At 45.2% G+C, this 15,268-nt stretch overlaps 1 long non-coding RNA gene and 2 other non-coding genes across 3 annotated transcripts; all 3 read left to right on the forward strand.

Moving 5' to 3' along the window:
• The first annotated feature begins 233 nt into the window (after positions 1–233).
• LOC132343629 (uncharacterized) lies at positions 234–14,282 on the forward strand. Its single transcript, XR_009492553.1, has 2 exons — positions 234–935; positions 12,177–14,282. It is a non-coding gene; the product is annotated as an uncharacterized lncRNA (long non-coding RNA).
• Positions 8,153–8,238, forward strand: MIR206 (microRNA mir-206). The gene has a single exon (NR_030936.1). It is a non-coding gene; the product is annotated as a microRNA mir-206 (primary transcript).
• MIR133B (microRNA mir-133b) lies at positions 12,253–12,336 on the forward strand. Its single transcript, NR_030866.1, has one exon. It is a non-coding gene; the product is annotated as a microRNA mir-133b (primary transcript).
• Positions 14,283–15,268: the final 986 nt, after the last annotated feature.

Raw genomic sequence — 15,268 nt, forward strand, 5'->3', positions numbered from 1 at the left:
TCTAGACTGGTCTGTGTGAGAAAGGGTTTAGCAAAGGGCATTTCTCCTTGCGAGGGGACAGCTGAAGAGGTGTCATTTAACAGCTTTCAGAGGCCCGTCACTGCAGTGATTGAGGTGGACAGAAGGCATGGACATGACCAAGGCCCTTAAAAGACACAAACAGGTGGGAGAGCGTGCTGGGGGTGGGCGGAGGGCTGGAGGGTACAAAAGGCAGAGGCTGGCCTTCTGAGGGCAGAGACGAAGAAGGCGGAGAGCAAGCCTGCCCGGGGAACAGGTGGAGAGGGGGCAGCAGAGCTAGGCAGGACACAATAAGAGGTAAAGCTAGGAAAAAAAAAAAAAAAAGAACGAAAGGGATAAAGAGCCAGTGAGCAGACCTGACACAAATAAGGAGAAATGATGATTAAAAAGATGTGCGTGAAGAGAAAAGGAGGAAACAGGAAAAGGGAACAAGTAAGGAGATAAAATAAGGAGTAAGCGCACAAGCTAAATGCTTAGAAAATCACCAGGCAGTTTGGCTGACTGGGAGAAGCGCCATAGCCAGACTCCAAAGGGAACCATCAGAAAGACAGAGGCAGGCGATTTAAGTAGCCAGTTCCTGAGGTAAAAATGAAAAATAAATAAATAAATAAAATAGAAGATGGAAAAGGTGAGAAGCAGGAGAGGGAAAACCCAGAGGAGACACTGGCCCAGAAACCTTTTTAACTTTCTGCAAGAATCTTCAAGGCCCCAAACTAGGCCAAGATTCTGACTGACATTTCTGAGCTCACCAGCTGCTGTTTCCTTGAGAGAATTCTGACAGGAAGGCATAGAAATGCAAGCCAACACTGCTAGCTCTGGAAAAAAAAAAAATCCACGCTCCAAACACCTCCACGGGGCTGGAGCCTGCCAGGGAAGAAGGCATACAGAGGAGGGACCCGGCGGCAACTTTTCCCCAGGTAGGTACAGAGCTGCTCCCGCGGGTGGTGGGGTAGGGGGAGGGCTTTCTCCTCTAACTGTCCTCTGGCCGTTCCTGCCTGGCCCATCTGTCTTTCTCTCTTTGTGCATTTTGGGGAAGCCCTGCGGGCAGCCTGCTTCTGTCATCTGAAGCCAGCTCCACGGTGTCTCCAGAAGCAGGTGAAGCTTCACATCTGCATCCCACAGGGGCGGGGGAGGACATCGCTGGAATCCAGCTCCATCAGGCAGAGCCAGGCCAGGGGAATTGGAGGAGAGAAATCGCCCCAGCCCACATGATTGGTGTGTGGGACTGACTTGTTGGCTGGGTCCCGACAGTGAACCCGATTCTGTGTGCTGAGGCTTGAAGCAAAAGCAGAGGGGAAGGAGGGTGGGTGGAACAGACAGTTGATGAAGAGGGTAGAGATTCCACAGTCGCCTAGGGGCTGCTCCATGGCCTAAAGAAGAGGTGGACTTGGGGAAGGGATGAACGAGACTCGGACCTTGTGACCTTGAACTGGTCTCTTGCCCTTTCAGTGCCTTGGTTATTTTGAATGTATGTTGAAATGTTCTTCAAAGCAATGCAAAGGCAGTTCTAATCTGTCATGTATCTCAAATAATCACTGAATGGGAGCATTTTCTTCCGATGACCCCACAGACGTCCCCACTATAACAATATGAAGTGCTCCATCTTATTAAAAAACTGAGAAGTCCCTGAGCAATGTACTTCTTTGGAAAACTAGGACAAGAACCAGATTCTCTAATGTGTTCCCTGGATCTTAAGCGATTCTTGATCTTCACTCAATTTAACAGGTGCACTTTTAAAAAAAAAAAAAAAAGAGAGAGATTTTGGAGCTACAGAGTTTTATCAATATTCTGTATTATTGTGCTGTGTTATCATTATGATCCCTCTGCAAGTACAATGTGAGGTCATATGTCAGGGGACCCTCTGCTGAGATAGCTTCCCAAAAAAAATGTCCACCTCATTTTATATCCATTCTTCAGCAAATCCCATTTGAAGTTTATTCGTAAGAATTGGGAGCCAAAGAAATGGCCCCCAGTTGTGTACAACCCCTCAAACTGAAAACTCTTTTAGACAGTTAGTAACTTCATAGACTGGGCTTCTGTCTTTGGAGTGTTGTGTGTCTCTCTGCACCCTCACTGGTGAAAGCTCCTACAACCTCACCCCTGAATGGAGCTCACGCCTTTCTGGCTTCTGTATGGCTTTACTCCTCTTCCTCACCTCCTCATTTTTAGAAAGTTCGGAATGTAAGGGCTGATTCTTTGCCCCTGAATTATTCAGATACTATTAAACTAGAGCAGTGGCTCCCCCAAGTGTGGTTCCCAGACCAGCAGCATCAGAATCACCCAGGAGCCTGTTAGAGATGCCAAGTCTTGGATCCCACTCCAGACTTACTGCTTCTCAGGCATAGCTCAGCTAGTAAAGAGTCTGCCTGTAACATGGGAGACCTGGGTTCTATCCTTGGGTCGGGAAGATTCCATGGAGAAGGGAAAGGCTACCCACTCCTGTATTCTGGCCTGGAGAATTCCATGGACTATACAGTCCACGGGGTCACAAAGAGTCTGACAAGACTGAGCAACTTTCACTTTCTCTCACTTCCAGACCTACTGAATCAGGCACTCCTGGGGTGGGGCCAGCATTCTGTGCCTTAGCCAGCCCTCCAGGGGACTTTGTTATACCAAATTCGAAGCTTAAGGTTTTTTAAAGTGCTCTTTCCTTAACACAGAGCTCAGATCTCCCTACAGGCGGGACTCTGGTCGCCTACAGCGCTATCACTTCTAAAAGAGACCCCTCCACAAACAGCAATCTCTCAATCAGTGCCTTGTGTCCTTCATCAGCAAAATAGGAATATTTAATAAAAGTTGCCTGTTACAGTGCTGAGAAACTTACATAGTAAGAGTAACAGCGGTGATGGCTTTGTCTCCTCCACCCTTATTGAGCAAAAGGCCTTCACTGAGCAGCAGTGTGGGGAATCAAAAACAAAGCTGTCAGGTCCTAGCCCTTTTTGTGAGGAAACGTGTGCATTACAGGTACCCAGGGAATCCAACAGCAGGGTGAGATGTGATGCATGCCCAATGACAGGTGCAAACAATAGAAACAAAGAAGAAGAAGAGGGGAAACTGGGAGAAAACTTCGTGGAGCAAGTATCTTTTGAACTAAGATTTGAGAGAAATTTTAACTAGTGAAGATAAGCAAAGGGAAAAGAACATTCCAGGTAGAAGCTGAGATTCAGGAACATGGAAAAGATAAGATGTCAGTGGCCAGGTACAGACCACAGTGCCTGCTCCCCTTTCTGCTACTAATATGTTCACTGTTCACATAGTAGAAAGAGATCACCCATTTGTCGTCATGTCTGCAAGAAATTCTTCCTTAAATCCAAACTAAATAATTTTCCCTGGACTGCTGTCAAATGAGTCCTTTCCAGTATTAAATGATTTCATTACTTTAGTATCTACTTCTCTCTTTCTTATTTATTATTAGGTCCCTGTTTTTCAAAGGCTTCTGCCCACTTTCAGCAGAATAATTGAGAATGCAGATTCCTGAGTCCAGGCTCCCTGGCTTCTCAGGAGCTTTGGCGGGCAAGACAGAAGAACCTGCATTTTTAACAAGCTCCCTTATGATTCTAATGTTCTCTCTATGTTTGAAAGCAGCTCTCCCAGAGCTGTTCTTCCCCAATTTGCAGAGCCTAGAAATCCCCTAGAAGAATCTTGTTTAAAATGTGAATGTCGGGCCAGTCCCACGGAGATTCTGATTCTGTGGCTCTGGGTTGTTGGGAACAGGGGTTTTAATAGGTGCCTCTATGGCTCTAGGCTCAGATGAGGTTGGGATATACAGCACATGAAATGAATGTGTGCTTTGGATCAAAGAGGTCCTTCAAATCCTAGGTTAGTTATTTATCAGCTGTGTGATGTGGGTGTTTCCTAACCACTCCTTGCCTCCAGGTTATCTAACCTGCTGGAGTGAGTTTCATCCTGTGTAATGAAAGGTACTTCACAGAATGGCTGGAAGCATAAAGAAGTAAGTGACTTAGTATCATGCCAGCTCTCTCTGCTCATCCCCTTGCCCCAGCCTCCTCCTAAGTATCAGTTCAGCCCTCCAGCTCTGATGAGAAACAGGGTAAGCATGGCAGTGATGGTGAAATACCATTGAGAGAAGTGGCAGGGTGCCTGCAGGGAGAGAAGATGGGTTTGGGAGCTGCCCTTGCTCTTGGCTGGCCCTGGGAAGTTAAAATCAGGCTCATGCCCATGATGGAATCAACATTCAGGACTGGCCAGTCCTCTAAAAATAGCAAGATGTCTGGCTGAGCCTTTGGAAAAATAAGGTTCTGTCTCCACACATTAACCTAGGCTTGCCTTAAAAGGAGGGACCACTGTTTTATTTCCTACCCCCTCAGCCAGATGATGGTAAGCCCCAAATAATTTGGCCTGAGCCTCGGTGAACTCCAGAATAGCTTCTGTTTCATGGCAGCCACCGAGCACACCGGCAGTGACTCCAGTACAGGTCACAAGAGCTCAGACTCCCAGGGTAGATGCATCTGTGTGGACTGTTCCTCCTGCAGACACCAGAAGGATCCTAATCCCCATAAAAGCATCAACTTTTGGGTTCTATTGTAAGAAACTTTTATCAGGCCTTTCTATGGGGCAGAGAAGGGAGAGAGAAAACTAAGATGCTTCTACTTGAAATTCAGAGAGTGAAATGGGGGCGATTTTCCCGCAGTCTTGCTTTCTCTTCATCCAGCACAGGGCTGACTAGGTAGGGTCAGCTCTGTCGTCAGAGGGCAAGGCTTTAAGATGGATAAGGGGACAGTCTGAGTGTCTCACCGTTCATGTCTTTTCCTAAAAGTCCTGAAAATGAGACTAGAGCTCTGGATATTCAGAACCTCTGTTGATCCTTGTCAGATATGATACTGATGAATTCCCTTCCTTAACAAATCTTTTTCAGACATACGAAATGATTACAAATGTGATTTTTTTAAATAAGGGAAACCAAAATTGTGAAAGATGTATTTTTTAAAAATATTTAAGCTTTCCCAAATATCTTAGAACCACCCCTTGTACAACTGTCATGTGGATGAAACTTTAAAATGGGTCAGACATAAGGACTTCCATGGAGTGGGTAGTCTCTGCTGCCATATTAATATTAATTAATAAAGAATATATTGAATAGTAGTAACAAGAGTGATAGTGACCATTTATTAGACTTCTAATACTGGGTTCATGGCACTGTACATCCATCTATTTCACTGAAGCCTTCTGTTGGATCAGTAGCATTACAATCACTTTACAGATGAGGAAACAGGTTCAGAGAGGTTAAGTAGCTTGCTCAGAGTCACAGAGCCAGAATGCACAGATGCCCAAGCCAGGTCCTTCCTACCTACACCCCTCTGCCAGCAGTAATCTTGAAGCTTCCATTGTCTATCATTCAGACCTCTCCTTGTTTTAGCTCATCCTTGATTTTGCCCAAATGCAAGAGTCTTTCTGAGGCCATTCATGGGAAACCACCATCCTTCCTTCTCATGTTGTTTCTGAGACACTTATATTCAAGTACTGCCCTGATTGCTGAAAGAAATAGGAAAGAACTGTAATTTCTGCTTATGCTTTTCATGCTACCTTGACTGTTACTTAAGTTCTGAATGCTTTTAAATGGAGTTTCTCAAGAACAAGCGAAATTTAAGTCTTGTGATCCACTGACTACAGGGCAGAAGGAGGGGAAAATAAATCTTGTTTTCAATACCATGTTGAGTGACATTTTATACGGCCATCAGCCTGTTCTATGAAACTCAAGACCCTCCACATGTGTTATCTCATTAATCTTTAACCCACTCTGTGGTGGGCAGATGGAGTTATACAACTATTACAGGAATGAAAGAGAAAGGGTAGTGATTTCACCAACACCATAGAGCACACTTGTGGCCATGTGACACAACATCCCTCCCCATCCTTCCTACTAACACCACCAGCCAAAATCAGGAGATTTGGGCAGGTAAGAAGCTAAAAAAATAATCTGGGAAAAAGACCTAAAGCCAATTGCTGTATCAATGTCCATTGGCCTGTACAAAACTCAGAAACATGTTTTTATAGTCCTTTCCTAGAATTTTTCCTCCCATTTATGCTGGTCTGAAAGATTCTGATTTTATTACAGCTGTTTGCTTTGTTTTGTTTTTCCAGCCTACCTTTCCCTTCATTTCCACATCTGTTCCATGAATTGCCATGAATTTCCTTCCTGATATTTTAAGTTAGATGACGTGGAAAAGGAAAATGAGACTCAAAACAATCAAGTATTTGGTTCTTCAAAGTTTATTGTTGGTTTTGTCTGAAATGTTGAAAGGAACTTTTAAATAATCTTTTGACCATATGAGGTTGGGCTTGACCAAAAGACAAAATAATTCACATCCAAATGCTAGAGACAGTCTCACCCCAGCGATGGTTAGCATGGTCTTGGTTTTCTGGCATCATTTCTTTGGAAATTTATTATTATTTTTTTTTTTTGTATCCTTACATGAATTAATCACTTCTGGCTCTCAGCTGGTTTATGAAGGACAGGTCCCTTAAAACTGGCTCTTTCTAGTTCTCAGGACCAAAAACCTCAGTCTCTCTCACTTATGCAAATTCTCATTCCTGAAAAGCATGTGCCATGCATGGCATTTCAGATCTAGATGTGAAGGATTTAACCAGTTAAAATGAACCTGTACTCAACTCTGAGTTCTCTGGTTCAGTGGAAGAGATGAGACATTTTGATCTCAAAGGCACAGCTACAACTTCTCATTGGTCGCTCTGTCTCTCCTCCCCACCAGCCCTTGTTTTAACTGACCACAGCCCCCAAACCTGGGGGAGAAAGAACAGTCCCACATTCTCACTCACACTGTTTGTACTTGACTATGGGGGACAACTTTGTTTTCACAGCAGAAGTTGATTCATAAGCCCTTGGATTGGATTAAATGAGTTATTGGATAATTCCTGAGATCAGCCATAAAGATTTTGACTGGGGTGTCATTTTCCTGAGAAAAAGTATGGTAGATAAGCCACCACCTCAAGGGTACAGCTGCAGAGGAATCAATGTTCACAGAGTATAAAACCTATAGACATTTTCTTCCCTTGCTTCCCGTTGAATTCCCAACTTCCAAGCCTATCTCCATGGGTGGATCCAAGACTGTCCTTCCAACCTGATTCACTCTTTTAAGGGCTTACCATTTACATATGTGTGAACAGATTCATTTCTACAACCCCGAACTGTAAAACCAGATGAAGGTTAACAGCTATTTCATAGAGTAGAGAGGATTCAAGGAACTTGTCAGAGCACCAAAAATCATCTCTGTCATACAGAACATGCTTGAAAACATTTTTGTTCTTATTTGTGTTACTTTTACTAGATTTCATTGCTTGCCCTTGTCAACGCTGTGAGGCCCAAACCTTCCTTGGGGCACAATTCTTCCCTCTGCATTCTCTCTGTTTCCTGGCAGAGTATTCGATCCTCTGAAGCTGAAAAACCCCATCACTCTTCAGCCGGGGTGGCCTGTCCAGACTATGGGTGACTCCCCAGCTGCCAGCGTCCCTCACTTTTCTGCAGCTTGGACCTCACGGATAGTAGGGCAGGTGATGAGCAAGGGGGAGCAGAATCTGCTCCACAGTGGTGCTCAGAATGCTGCGTGGCAGCTGCAGCCCATCAACTGTGCCCACGACAGACACACAGTAGGAAGCGCAGGAAGGCCTGGTACGGTCCGAGCAGGGGTCCTTCACTGCGCATGTGCACAATAGCATCTCTGTAGGATGCTCTCTGTCGCCCGCTTTTTCTCTCTCCCTCTCTTTCTCTTTCTCTCTAATTTTCCTTCATGGGATTCCAAATGTTAAAACAGAATCATATTGACCTGTATAAAACCAAGGCAAACTAGTGAATAGTAATAATAAAAGTTTTGATACATTATAACTGAATGAAAATAAGCTAGAGAAACTTGGGTGCCATTTTTTCCTGAGCAAACAGTAGAGCAAGGGCTGGACCCCCACCCCGCCCCAAAGCACCCCTGTGCCTCACAACAGATGTGTCGCAGGACGGTTTGAGGGGAATGCTGGGGTGATGGCGTGAGGTCCTGGGAGCCCTGTCCTCCAAGCTTCAGCACCTAGAGGAGGAGAAGAGTGGGAGGGGCCCCCATCTGAGATGTGGGGCTGCATCCGGACGATGGAGGAAGCAGGCAGGGGCCAAGACTGCTTCCCAAGGCCACATGCTTCTTTATATCCCCATACGGATTACTTTGCTATGGAATGTAAGGAAGTGTGTGGTTTCGGCGAGCGCCTCTCCTCGGCCCCACGGTCCCACCCAGAGCACCTGGTCCCCTCTTCCCCATCCCGGCCTTGTGCCCACAGGCATCCTCATTGAGAAAGGGAGAGCCTCCAAATCTTGCCTGGAGTCCTCCCCACATCCTTTCTCTCCCTCCTGAGGTTTCATCCTCCAACCAAGGATCAGGCACATTGATTGTGGTCCCTGAGTGCCCTCCGTGGCCATCTCCCCACACTTAGCTCCTCATTCGAGGAGAGCACACATCATCTGAAGATTTGTCACAAGGTCAGCCCTCACCATCCAAGCTCCTTCCTCCTGTCCTTTTGCTCCTGAAAGATGTTTCTATCAACCAAACTGAACCATAAAGCCTTCATACCTGGCTGTATCACTTTGCTTCATCATTACTGGTGTCTTAAGGCAGTTCTTTGCATCTCCAAGGGTTCTCACTGCAGATGGCTAGGATCTGGGAGGCTCAGGGGATCCAGCCTTATCACACAGCCAGTCCCCTGACCCTGCTCTGCTGTCTTTTCCTCTTTGTATCACAACCTGTTACCAAGCAGTACTGACAGAGGCTGTCTATGGAAAAGGTTTGAGGTGTTAGAATAGAGACTCATTCATCCAGTTGGCTTAGTTCCTTTCTCTCCTCTTCCCTGAACCCCTTTGTTCCCAGCCTTGAGCCTAAAGGGCCTGAACCCACACCAGGAAGGAGGTGGAAGTAGAGAGGAAGGCCTCAGTTATGAGGAGAAACTGTGGTCCCCCAAGGCTTAGCCATCAGCTAATCCCAGCTCTGAGAAGGATCTCCCTCCCTCACTGATGCCCAGCCTCAGGGGGGCTTCCTGCATCCCATGGCTCTGCTTCCTTCTTGTTGGGTGAGTGTGTGACATGAGGGCTGGGACCACACTAAACTTCTACTACAAGTTCTCAAGCCAAACAACAAAAGGAGACACCGCAAGATTGGATGGATGTGTGCTGAGATACACAGGAAGGGGCTGTTAACTGGAACTGAGAAGCCCCAGAATGAGAGCTTGGGATAAGGAGGGAAGGAAAGGACAAAGGGAGGGGCCACCATGTTTACAAAGCCGATGGCAGGTGAAGGCTGAGTGGTCAGCACTGAAGGCTGCCATCCCCATTGGGCAACAGCACCCAGAGCACAAGGGGCTGAACCCCTCCCCGGACTGCAGCAATACAGGTGACATCACCTGCCTGCCTCTTCCAGACACCAGATGTCCTTCAAGGGCAGCCAAACTGGGCTCCTTGAAAATTGGGGGAAACTTAGAAGAATGTGGGAGAATTACTACCAATGGGGCAGCTACAGGATGGAACAGAGAAACTTATAGTTTTAGATCAGCAATTCTCAACTGGAGGTGATTTAGCCCCCCGCCTGGGGCACATTTGGCAATGTCTGGGGACATTCCTGTTTGTCACAACTAGGCAGTTCTACTGGTATCAAGTGGGCACAGATCAGAGAAGCTGCCAAACACCCTACAATGCACAGGACAGCCCCCACAACAGAGACTTATCTAAATGTCAATATGCCGAGGTCAAGAAACCCTTCCTTTAGATCATGTTACTTTGAAATCGCTGACATGGGTATATGATAGTACATTATCTCCCAAAGAAAATTATTGCCCTTCTTTTACAAGCATTGCTTTGTCTTTAAACCTGTAAAATGGGCAGATACCTCCAAGTTGTGCTTCTTTTCAGTGACAGCCCTTCCCTTTTCTAAATCATACCTGCTCCAAAGATAGTTTTCCTTTTCCTACCCTAAGATTTATTTCATGTCATCTGCTCAGAAATTGGGGTTGTAATGTGTGAGTGCGGCAGGACGTGAATGAAGAATAGGGGAGAGGTGATGAAGACCAGTGTCCTGAGTTGAGGAAATTGCAGTGCCAGGGGCTTGACGGATGAGCTGGACAATGCACTTTTTCCACCTGGCTGACCTCCACCTGCATGGCTGCCTGTCTAACCCTTGCTCCTTAGAAGGAACCAGAGGATTGTTGGGTTAGGATAGCAGTAGCCAGGGGAAGAGCTAGTGAACCATAAGCTGTGGCTGCAAGACACCTGTATCACAGGTAGGAGCAGAGGGTAAAGATGAGGTACTTATCTGCAGAGTTGCAGGATGCCAGCCAAGGAGGCGGGGATTCAGAACAAGAAAGGCTGCACCAGCATCACTCTGGACCAGTCACAGTTGGCAGGACCCCTGGTCCTCCACCACTGTCACACCTGCCACTTCTCTGGTACCTCGGTGAGCACTTTGGTTTCTGGGGTGTCTTATTGACCCCAGGCAGTGCTCTCAAGCTGGGACGCCCCTGGCAGAGGTCTGCTTGGCTAGGCAAACCAGCTCGGCTTTTTCCTGTCAGTGGTTTCCACAACTTCAGAGACAAAATGAAAATACTTGCAGTCAAGGGAAGGGAAACATTTAAAGGACAAACTGGCACTGAGAGTGAAACTCTTGACCTCAGAAGCAGTGGGGATTGTCCCTAGGACTTTCCCATGACCCCTGAAAGGGTCCCCTGGACCTCTTTCCTTTGTTTCCACTAAGACTTACAACAAGTCGGTGTGGTAGGTATGCTCCCCCAACTGCACAGAGGCATAAATTGAGGTTTAACTTCTGAAAAGCAAGAGAGCCAGGAGCCATCCATGGGATCTGATCCCAGGTAAGTATGACTCCAAGGCCACAGGCTTTCTGCTTCATTTCACTCCCTTCATCAGGAAGGGGATATAAAAGGGCTGGCAAGCCCACCCCCAAGAGCAATTTCCCAGCACTGTTCAAAATACCCTTTCTTCTTATCTCTTCCCTCACCTGCTCAAATGCATGATGAAGATAGCCAGGCCACCTTCCTGGGGAAGATATCCTCCTTGATCAGCTCCTTGACCCCTTGGCCACACTTTCCCAAAAACACAGAGAAACCAGTGGGTACCTCTGCTCACACAGTGGTTCTGACTTTAGCTTCATCAGAATCACCTGAAGAGCAGTTTTTACCAGGTCTCTGGGCCCACCGTCAGATGTCTGGGACTGGTCAACGTTGCTTTTCCTTTGCAAGGTCAGCCTACAGGTTCCTACACACTGGAGCCCAGACTTCCTTCAAAAAATATAAGAATCAAAGATTTCCCAACCTCCATGGGACAACCATTTAGTCAATTCTGGCCATTTGTCGAAACCAAACAGCCTCACTGTCTATCACCTGGAGAATGACTAATGAAACTGATGTATACTCTCACAGTAGAAAGCTATAAAAATAATTAAAATTAATAAATGACTGCTGCCACAAAATATGGATAAATCTTACAAATATCATTTTAGGTGAAAATACCATTATAGCAGAATACCTCCTGTATGATACTATTATGTAAAAAAAAAAAAACAAGCAATAAATTATTTAGGAAATAATATTTTATTCTGGTAAAAACTATAAAGAAGAACATTTAAATTGTATGAAAAACAGAGCTCAGAATAATAATTACCTATGAGGGGAAACTAAAGAGATAAACTAGGAAAAGCATGCAGAAAGTTTCAATAGTACTGATTTCACCAGTTCTTTTTCTAAGGTAAACAGTTGTTTGTTGTTGGTATTAATTTCATCACTATGTGTCATAATTTACACAAGTGTTACATTTATTCTTTCATAAATATACTGCATTTGAATTAAAATTATAAACTATTTTAAACATTATGATATAAGATATTCAAAAGCTTACTTCAGAATGTTGTTTTGGAAAATCAGAGGAGCGAAAACTGTGGGAGATTTTTATTTTCCAAATTCTACAATTCTATATCATGTTAGTTCTTCACAATTTCATATTTGAAAAAAGAATAAGGATAAAAGACATAAAGTTGTGCAATGCAAAATACAAATGACTTATGGTTTTCACAAATCCAAAGAGAGCGTTCTGGACAAGGCAAGCTCCCGGGATCTGATTCATGCTAATGCCAGCTCCTTCTGTGTTGCAGGCTTGAACCAGGGATGCTCGGGACACACCAAGAATCCTCGCCCTAGAGGCTGCAGTCACCTCCCCCAGGAGCTGCCCCCTGCTCTGGCTGGTCAAACGGAACCAAGTCCGTCTTCCTGAGAGGTTTGGTCCCCTTCAACCAGCTACAGCAGGGCTGGCAAAGCCCAGTCCTTGGAGAAACAGAAGAGATTCGCCTTCTGTGGCTGAAAGTACCTACTACCGTTTCTCTTAAGAAAATGACTGATTTTGTTATCACACTCTCATGCTCTCAGGAAGGGAGAAAAAGGGAGCCCTGGCTTCAAAAGTGAGCCAGAGTTCTACTTTCCACACACAGAGCTCTGTGCCTGCACCCGCAACTAGACCCACTCACGTGCTCTTGACACACAGTAGGGATTTTAGGATGGGCTGTGCTTCAGCCCTGGACCACCCAGGGGAGAGCATGACCCTTAGGAGATGGGGCTCCAGCTCAAAGGGGCTAAGAGTCTAAGTAAAGAAATTGAATCTACGAATATAGCACAATGCAATGGAATTGCAAGTCACAGCATGACTGGTTCCAAAACATAATTCTTTTTTTTTAATTAATTTATTTTTTATTGAAGGATAATTGCTTTACAGAATTTTGGTTTTTTCTGTCAAACCAAAACATAATTCTTTTACACAGCCCATTATATAAGCCTGGCACACTGTCTACTAACAAGTCCACCCAAAGAGAGCTACTCACTAAGAAATATACGTGTGACTCAGTTTCCCATCTATAAAATGGGAATAATAACAGCCATTGTACCTACCACATATGGTTTTATGAGGAATGGAATGAGAATACATGTAAGGGAGTTGGAAAGCCCACAATCATTTTTACCTGCTACTAAAGAAGGGATCCTGACCTGCCTTCCAATTTCTCTTTCAAAATTTCTATCTTTAGGACTTTCTTGGCAGTCCAGTGGTTACGACTTCATACTTCCAATGCAAGGATGCAGCTTTGATCCCTGCTTGGGGAACTAAGATCCCACATGCTGCATGGCGTGGCCAAAATAATGTCTATCTTTAACAGTGTTCCTCAGGATATGCTCAGTACTTTAGGTAGGCTTATATTTGCTGATGGTATTACAGAAGCCTGCGTTCACATTCTGTCCTCTGACACCAGTGTGGTCTCACGATGCCCAGGAGCCACCAAGTCTCCACACAGGGAAGCTTATTTGGTGATTATATGTATGTGCCTGGGGGTTCAGGGGGACCAGGTTTGAATCCTGCCCCTCTTGTTTACTAGTCCTGGTGTAGCCTCCCTGAGCCTCAGTTAACCTTATATAAATCTTAGCTTCCTCTTCTGTAAAATGGGGACAATAATACTTACAGTCGATTTGAGAATTTTAAAAGGGAATGCTTAGCAAGAAATACATACAAGCCCCCAACCAATGGCAACTGGTGTATGGCTGTTGTACATACAACAGCTCAAAGACAAAGTTGTGTTCACAGGCACTCATAACTGGAAGGGAAAGACCAGATTTAAAAACAAACAAACAAACAACAACAACAAAAACAGAAAGAAGAACTAAAAAAAAAAAAAATCAGTGAAACCTCATTACAGTAATTTTATATTCTAACTATTCTACTATCATGTAGCATGCCTTCACTCTGGTATGTGTTACTAGTATGTGATAAGTTTTACTAAAAAAAAATCAATGGTTCATACATGAGATTGACCATCTTACCTTAAGGAAATATCCTGCCTGGAAAACTCATTTGAGAGCACTGCCAAGATGCCAGTCTGCAACCACATCTGTAACCAATGTGTCCTTCTGAGTATAGGAAAGCCATAGTGTATGGAGTTCAGACACAGGCACCAGAATGAGACTGGCGGATCCTTGCCCCTCACCAGCTGTGCCACTTTGGGCAAATTGTTTGACCTCTCTAGGCCCAGATTCCGTCATATGTAGAATGGAGATATTAATGATGTGTCTACCTCACGAGGTGTTCATGAAAACGAAATGAAAATGTAAAGGCATAAAACTAGTGTTGGGTGCAGAACAAACTTCTAAGTCTTTGACAATGTATCTGAAATGTTCCTGAAACTAAGCTGATGTTCAATAAAAATGTATTTAATAAGTGATCACCTTGATTTTTCATTCTAAACACAAAGTATGAGATCCTGTGATCTCTGGTTTGACTATTTCTGCGCATCTCTTTAAATGCAGCGTGCTGGTACGATCCCAGAATAGGGGTAGGATGCTGGCCAGCTGGCTCTGCCTCCAGGTTCTTGCCTTCCCCAGGAGCTAGATGTTCATCTCCCGTGGGAGAGAGCAGGATCCCGAAGCACAGTGACAGAGCACTCAGACTCAGAGAGGATTAAGCGATTTGAGAACAAACATGACCGGGTTCACCTTACAAGGAGGGGATTTTCCACTCAGATGAGCAGAGATCATTTGGGTAAAAGTTAGATGGACAATGTCAGGTACAGACAGGAACACTTGCAGATTTGGGATTTTATGGCTAAAATACCTGATGAAACAGGGCGGTATGTATCTAAGACTAAAGAATATCTTGGTCTTTGTTAGGAAGAGGCAACCCACACATGGATTGACTTGAAGAACACTTACCTCCTCCCACCTACTGGGTGGTTATAAAAGCATCTCCTTGCCCTTGGCAGGTCACAGGGCTTCCAACACTACTCAGAGAACAGGAGGCAAACATTACCGTCTAAATCCACTCACCCTTGCCTCTGGTGAAGCTGTATCTGGCTTCTGTACCCCAATACCAAATTAAATCTCAGAGTTTTGCATAAAGTAGAAAAGAGTGGGAGAAGGCAATGGCACCCCACTCCAGTACTCTTGCCTGGAAAATCCCATGGGCGGAGGAGCCTGGTAGGCTGCAGTCCATGGGGTTGTGAAGAGTCGGACACAACTGAGCGACTTCACTTTCACTTTTCACTTTCCTGCATTGGAGAAGGAAATGGCAATCCACTCCAGTATTCTTGCCTGGAGAATCCCAGGGACGGGGGAGCCTGGTGGGCTGCCGTCTATGGGGTCCCACAGAGTCGGACACGACTGAAGTGACTTAGGAGCAGCAGCAGCAGCAGAAAAGAATAGCTCTGTTGCT

The sequence above is a fragment of the Bos taurus genome, chromosome 23 (assembly GCF_002263795.3).
Source record: "Bos taurus isolate L1 Dominette 01449 registration number 42190680 breed Hereford chromosome 23, ARS-UCD2.0, whole genome shotgun sequence".
Lineage (NCBI taxonomy): Eukaryota > Metazoa > Chordata > Mammalia > Artiodactyla > Bovidae > Bos > Bos taurus.